Source organism: Gavialis gangeticus, unplaced genomic scaffold (assembly GCF_001723915.1).
Source record: "Gavialis gangeticus isolate Ggan-Ray unplaced genomic scaffold, GavGan_comp1, whole genome shotgun sequence".
Classification (NCBI taxonomy): Eukaryota; Metazoa; Chordata; order Crocodylia; family Gavialidae; genus Gavialis; species Gavialis gangeticus.
Genome location: NW_017729032.1, coordinates 204,253,422 through 204,261,464, shown reverse-complemented (window position 1 = coordinate 204,261,464; position 8,043 = coordinate 204,253,422).

Below are 8,043 nucleotides of genomic sequence, written 5' to 3'. Positions count from 1 at the left end.
CCCCCGGCGCGGCTCCGAGGGGCGTGGGTGGGAGGGACCTGCTTGGGCAGGGCAGAGCCTGCCAGAGACTGACCGGAACACCTGCCCGAGGGCACCAGCTTTCAGCTCGGGTTACTGCATGGGAGGGCCCCTGCTCTCCTGGTACATCTGGAACAGGGGTGTCAGACAGCCCGTAGGCTCACTCCCTCTACCGGTTTGGGACCCATGCTATGTGCCCCGTGCCAATCCTGCATGCGTGAGTCCTGTGTGTGGGCCGCCTCAAATGCTGTGCAGTGCTGGTTGGTCCCCACCTGGCCCAGCAAGCCTTGTGGGGGTGGTGAATGGATCTGATGCCCTGTTTTAAGCTATTGTGTTTCAAAGAAGTTCAGGGTACTGCACACAGTGCAGGCCCAGGACAGGCTGGAGTAGGGGCTGCATGCAGCACTGCTTTGTTGGGGGAAGGGGAAGGAGTCTGTGGTCCAGATGGGCCTTGTGCTGCTCATCAGGACTGTGGAGCAGGATGAGTTTGATACCTCTGGCCTGTAAAGTGCATGTCTACCCTGTCTTCTGTCTGACCTCAAACTAACATGGCTAACTATCTTTCCTTCCTGTCAGCCTGGGGTCATCTTTGTCTCACTTTTTCGCAATTTTCTTCCCATGTAGCAGAACAACTGGGGAGAGTTACTGTTGAGAGTAGGCTGTTGCTTACAAAAGCTCATGCTTCTGCCCCAGTGAGTTTTTAAGGTGAATGAGTCTCAATCTGGGCCCTGCAGCAACCTGAGGTACTTGGAGATCCTTTCAAGAGTGTTGTGGGGTACCACATGATGGTGTTAGCACTGCTAGGTGCGCAGCTGTGATTCGCAAGATAGACCCAGACATTACAAATACAAATCCATAGTGGATTCTCAGTTCTTTCTTTGCTCTGTTATTTTTCCATAGTCAAAAAATGAGTGAAAGCCGGGAGCTGGCATTTTCCAAGGGGTACCTTGAGTCTAAAAAGGTTGAGAATCACTGCTCTAATGTGCTGTCCTACCCTGTCTTCTGTCTTAGAGAAGTGTGAGCACCCAGTGTTTAATTAAGCTCCTCAACCGAACTTTCTGGAACTTGACATGCATAAGCAGAGCTTCTTTGAAACCTAATACATTAAAACAGGTATCAAACTCATCCAGCCTCACAGGCTAGATGGGGGTTGCTGGGCTGGTGTGCAGGCCCAGACCAGGACTAACCCCCCACTGTGCAGCATTCATGGTGCTGGCCCCTATCTGCATACAGGACATGCTGGCCCCAGGACTTTTATGCCTGCAGGACCAGCATGGAGCATGTGCTGCCCACAACACAGAGGCTGGACCCCGTGCTGCAAGCAGCACGGGTCAGTTGGGGGTGCCACATGCAGTCTGTCTCCCAAGCCTCCATGCTGCACTTGGTCCAGCCTGCGGCGCATGCTCTGGCCTGACCCCCTGTGCTACATGCAGGGTGCATGGCACCAGGTACAGCCCATATGCTGTATGCAGTGCATAAGGGCCAGCATGCAAGGTCAGTCCAGTGACCCATAGACTGGATCATACAGCTCCACAGGCTGGATCTGACCCACGGGCCGTATGTTTGACACCTGTATTAAAATATGGAAAAAAGGTGGTTCTGTGCCATGTCCGTTTTCTGCTTTAAATAAGGCCTGGTCTGTACAAGGTTTATTTGATGGGGTGTGTTTACTTCATGGGCTTCTGATTTGTTTTATTGGACTGTTGATGCTACTTCAGTTAGGGAAGGAGGCAGAAACTAAAATCCTCCAAGTTACCCAATAATTCTTTAATGAGAAGTTTGCTGAGTGCTTTCTTTTTACAATGTAATTAATTAGTACATGGAAATTGTTCAGGACAGTCAGGAAGCTCCGGGGTTTTTTGGATAGGGTTTTATGACTACTCCCTATGAAAATTATTAGGGGCCAGACCTTCAGCTGATGTACACAGATGCAGCTTCCAGCTTTTGTCCCCATTCTTTTAAAATGGGCAGATAGCAACCCTCTCCAATATGTCATATGAGGGTACTTCTCTCCTATTTACCCTCCACTTTCTTGAGGCCCTGGTGGCTGAAAAGACTACCTCTCTACTAGTCCATATCTGCTCAGGGAAAGGTTTGGTTTCTGACTGCTGCATGTACTGAAGCAGCAGTTGCAACCCCCTGGGAGAGAAGTTGGGAGACTCAGAGGCCAGGCCCTGCATTAGAGGAGCAGATGTGGGGGTGCTCTGAGAGCCTTGCTGTCTACTGCTCCCTTTTGACTTGGTTTCTCAGTGCCAGGCTTTTCAGAGGGACATTCTACAGGCTGGAGATATCTCAGATGGTGCTTCATACATTGTGGCCCAAATCCTCAGAGAATTTGCATGTTTGCATCTTTAGGAACTGATGTCCACCATGTTGGTGCCATCAACATCCCCAATCTCTATTCAGTTGCTGTCCAATCTAGTAGACGCTTAATTTTCTGTTGACTGTTAAACGCAAAACCTCTAACTGAAGCAGTGTTGGCTCTTAACAAGCTGCTCAGTATTGTAGCTGAAGTAAGAGCCCTGAAGACCACAAAGTAAGATTTTTTTTGCATGGATTTGTCTACTTGTCTAAAAAGCAAAAGGTATGCCGGGACCATATAAAAAAACAAGTGCAGTTCACTCAAAAGACAGTTGGGTGTGGAGGGGTGTCTGTCACCAAAACAGCCAGTATCATACCCGTTAGAACATGCACCTGGGAACTGGTAAGCCTATGTTCATTTCCTTCCTCCACCTGATTTAAAACAGGGTCTTGAAACCCTATCCTGGATGACTGGTTTAACAGCTAAGCTACTGTCTGTTCATGGGTTTTTTTCTCCTCGTAGCCACAAAAAAACCAAACAGTTATGCTATGTATTTAAGCCCCTTTGCTTTGTTCAGTGTTTCAGTCTTGCCTAGCTTAGGCAGTTCTCTGGTCAGCTGGTTTGTGAGCATCACTTCATTAGGCACCCAATTACCTCAATGCTTGAGCACCTCACTTCGTTCCTGGGCTAAGGCTTGTGCTAGGTAGCAACATGTCTAGAAATCCAGTGCTGCAACATCCAGTACCTTTGAGGATCTAATTCAAGGGCCTTGTCCTCCTATCTGTATGCCGGGTAGTACCCTTAATCCAAAAATAGATCCACTGAATCAAAAGGAATTATCGTGGAGTCAGTTCCACAAAAACAGCAGGATCCAGTCCTAGATGACAGTATATCCTTGGCAGAGATATTGAAGAGTGTTTTCAGAAATGCCGTCTATTGTTTAAGAATCTCTGTTAGCATCGGGATGTTCTGCTTATCACATTCATCCACCCAATATCACCCCACCCTTACCAGTCCTTGTCTTGCTGCTCTAAGCACCCAACCTTCAAAGTAACCTTCCCTTGTCTGTACCTAGGCTGCTGTGCCACTTGATCTGGCTTCCTGCCCATCTCTGTCATCCACTTGGTATTACTGTTTCCTGCTTTGCTCAGCCCCATGCACACAGTTGTTTATTGCCTAAGGGCCAAATTAGGGAAGAGGGAGCAATATTTTCCAAGTTCTGCCACTTTCAAAAGCTTTGTCCCCTTGGAGAGTCCTTCCTTTTTCAGGGTTTCAATGTCATAGGTGCTAGAGAAGCCTGTGCCTGGGCATCGTATCAGAATCACTTTTGTCAATAAAATGTACATCTTGAATGTGTGGTCATGAGGAAAAACTTGAAAATGTGAAATGTACATGACCAAATCAGCAGGGTCTGCACAAAGCCTGAACCAATGGTTTTGTCAACATTATCCCAAAAGAGACCCGCTTCTGGAGAAAAGTGCAACTAAGGAGAAAGGAGAAAAGAAAAAAAAAAAAAAAAAAAAAAAAAAAAAAAAAGGTGTACCTGGCTTTCTAGTCCACCACAAGGTGATGCACCTTGGCAGCTAGAGTCAGAAAGCATTCTCCATCTTTGCAACCCCCACCTTCCTAGGAAGACATGGAAGCTCCCTGCCATTCCAAATGTAGGATGACCTGGGAATGGTATGAGGAGAAAGCTGTTACTCTGTTATGGGCGAGGTCCTGTATGTCTTGGCATTTTTACGACACTTGACTGCTTTAATCTGCCACTGTCCACTGTGTTTTGGGCAGATCACTCAAAATTTAGTCATGCCCAGTCTCTTTGCCCCTCCTCCATATGCTTCATGTGTTATGCTGGGCTCTAGCAGATTCCCTTAACACCTTTCTGATTAATGAAAAATATTAAGCAGTGGTTCTCTTCCCATTTTTGATATTGTGGATAGAGCAAATCCTCATAAATCTGACTCTCTTCTCACATGCTTTGATAATCAGTGAAGTAATCGGTAGTAACTTTATTTTGTTATTGAAAGATGAGCTTTTAGAGAATAAAGTGGGAACATGGGACAAAGTATCCTTATACCATATTTCCATATTGGTCCTGCTCAAATCCTAATTCTGCTGTTACCTCACCACTTCACCCTGAACAAACTCAACTACATGAAAACCTCAAAAAGTGTAACTAAGGAAAAATAGAATGCATATGAATGTTTCAAATTCATGCAAAAATTTGCAAAACCAGATATTATTTCTTTTCCCCCATCAGTTCCCTCTCCCCTGCACACCCTGCATTACTTTTTCTTACCAGATACCTTTGCATCCTGCATGTAAGTCACCTGATTTTTTTAATCCAGATACGGGAGATTGCTAGTATACATCAGATGCGCACACGTGTGTTTCTACAGACACATTTTTGTTTTCTTGATATTAAAATCTTTTCCTCAATCAATCTCCATTTCCCAAGATTTTATGTCCCAGTTAACATACCTTCAAAAAAGTTAAAAATCTCAAATTACACAACAGTTGTTTTAAACTCTTTCTTTTATTCTATTTTAAGTGTGTGGGTTTTAAATTTCCTGGGAAAAGAACATGAACTAAAGGATCCTTTTTACCAAATGAATCAACTGGGTTTTTTTGGTAAAAAGAGAAAGCGAGAGAGAGATTTCAGTTGTAGTACCTCACTGTTGAAATCAGGATTTTTAATTGTTGTGACTTAAAATTAGAGGCCAAATTAAAAATTGTCTCTGGCTCAAGGGAAGTCTTTTATTCTCTGCATGCCACTTAGCACTGATCTTGTGAATGAACTTGGGGTTTCCGTGTCCTAATGTAATACAAATAACCAGTAATAGCGATCAGTAATTTCATGCTCTATTGAGGTGCACACCCTTTTCCTCTTACATTTGAATCTTTACATTCAAGCAATAATACACATGCACTTTAAGACAAGTATTTGATCGGGGGAAAAAAAAGAGACTCAGATGTTCAGCCTATTTCTGATCTCACTGAGGTCAATAATAAAAATCTCATTCACTTCAAGTGTTGCAAGGTTGGGCAGTCTTGGTCCATCTCTGAAACAGACATTATTGTCCATGCAGCCCAAACCACCTGATTTAAAAAAATTGACATCTGTATAACAGTCTGCTTTTCACATGCATCAAACAAAATGGTTGAATTCTGGGAACACTCAATACTATGGATTTTAATTTGGGCATTTTCCTTACTGTACTAAATGCATACTGTGTTGTACATTTTAAATGGAGTTTTTATCTAGATATAAATACAATTTAATATCTTGGCTAATTAAATAAAACAAGCAAGTATATTCAGTGAAACAATACCTGGCATTTAATGTAATGCTTTACAGTTTCAATGCACTTAAAAACCATTCAGCTGCATTCTCAGTGAATATAAACTAGCATACTTCCATTGATTTTAATGGACTTACGCCAGTTTAAGCCAACTGAGAATGTGGGTCATTAATTATGCTTCACAGTCTCTTTCTGGAGTTAATAAATGCAGAAAATAGTACTAACTACATTTACAGATGAAGAAAGAGACTTAAAATAATTTCTTGGGCAACTAGATTCAGGAACCACCTCCTCTCCAAATTCAGGGAAGACCCACACTAGCCACATAGGAGACAGAAATATAAAACTAGAAGAGATTTAATGATTTGAACCCTGCAGTGGCAAGGTGGCACTCCACTGAGCTGGAGACCAATGAGAATGGGTAAGCTTTGTTACTAGAGATAATAGGATAGGGAAGAATTGTACATAGATATGTTTCCACTTGTTATCAAGTCCTAAAAAAATAGAAGCTGCAGCAAATAATCTCTGAAGATTTTTCTGGTTGAAGAGTTGTACAAGGCATTTGATGATATAATCCACCTATAAAAAGCTATCTAAACATGCAAGGGAGAAAGACAATCCTTGTTATGGATTCTATACTGTGGTCATGTCTACATGGTAAATTCACCATCTATGACAGTTTACACTCAAGCAAACTGCAAGTAGAGAGAGCCAGGTTTGCACAAATGGGCTACGTAGTTTATCCCAAGTGCTACATACAAGCAGCTATGGTGCTGCTTGTCTAGAAAGTCACCCTGCGGAGCAGTACTGAATGCTTGGGGGTGTCACCACCAGGGTTGTTAAGCTTACCGTGTAGACATAGCCTGTGAAAAATGAAAGCACAGTTCTGCCAGGAACAAATCCAACAGGCTGCCTTTCTGGAGACACCATTCTGGGATAGGTTACAAAGTCAGTAGGCAAAGGGATATTCCTTCACTAATGATATTCCGTGTTGGCATGAGTACCTTACAGATACCTCGCAGTTATAGAAGAGGTCCAACAACTCAGAAGGATGCTGATGGAAAAGACTGTCAGAGGCACCCACTTCAGGCCGTGAAATTGAACTATAGAAAACAGGGTAACTTTTCTTAAATATGTAGATGGGTAGGAAGCAAGCTGCATTATATTATGAGGGGATTTCCCACTGAGTGATGTGCTGGGGTTCTTATTCTGTCAATACTATAATGTTCTTGGAATTTCTGAATATTTTAAGTGAACATTTCCTGACAAGAAGTGTTGCATCCATCCTGGCAGAATTCTGCATGTGCTTGTATCTTGATAGATAAAGAAGAATTGATCACAGAACTAAAAACTTTCTAGTCGCTTAGGTCCAAGTGATTATGACTTTATTCTGTTTGCAATACATGTAATTAAGTCCAACCTAGTAATACATGTACTGTGTGCTTTAAAAGGGCCAATTTCACAAAACTGAAAATAATTATGATGCAAATCAATTGGGAGATTTTTACCTGAAAAAGAATGAAAGTTGGGAATATATTTAATAATAGTTTGCTAGATCTGGATGAAATCCCACAGCTGTAGAAAGTCACACTGATTAAAGATTAACCTATTTTAAAGAGGAAGGGAAAGTGGTTAGACAGACTGACTAATACCATTGTTAGGATTCATTTTGTTCCAAATATACTCAGAAGAAAAAAAAAAAAAAACACAACCTTGCTGTCCTTAACACTAGTGCCTGTAGGTTTCTTGTGTCCTTTAGTTTTCCCTCTTACATTTCCTACCTCACAATTACTATTAAATTACTATCATCTCCCCTTTTCCCTTTTCATTTTTTTTGCCATTTATTATTACGTAAATTGTAGTATAATCAAACAAAACTAACGTGTTAGTTTTTAGAAGTGTAAATGGAATGACCCAAATAATTATAGGCCTGTCATCAATCCAGGCAAAATAATGGAGCAGCTGATATGGACCTGGCTAATAAAGAATTAAAGGAAGGCAATATAATTAATCCAAATTAATATGGGTTTTACAGCTAAGATATTTTGTCAATCTTTTCAGAGTTCCTTTACCCCAAGTTCTTGGGCTCCCCTTTATGGGTGATAAAGGCTACAGTCTTTGACTTTAATAGAGGCAAAGAAAAAAGCATACTGGCAGTGGAAGCAGGGGGCAGGGACAAAGGAGGAGTACACCTCCCTGACCTGAGCTTGTAGGGATTTGGTGAGGAAGGCACTAGACTTTGGATTAGCTTCTGGGATTAATGATAACAAAAAGTCCTTCTTCAAGTATATAGGTAGCAAGAAGAAGTCTCGGGGTAACATTGGACCCCTATGAGGCAGGGCAGGGCAAGGCAGAGCAGTTGGTGACGGACGCGCAAGAGAAGGCAGAACTCTTCAACAAGTTCTTTGCCTCCGTGTTCCT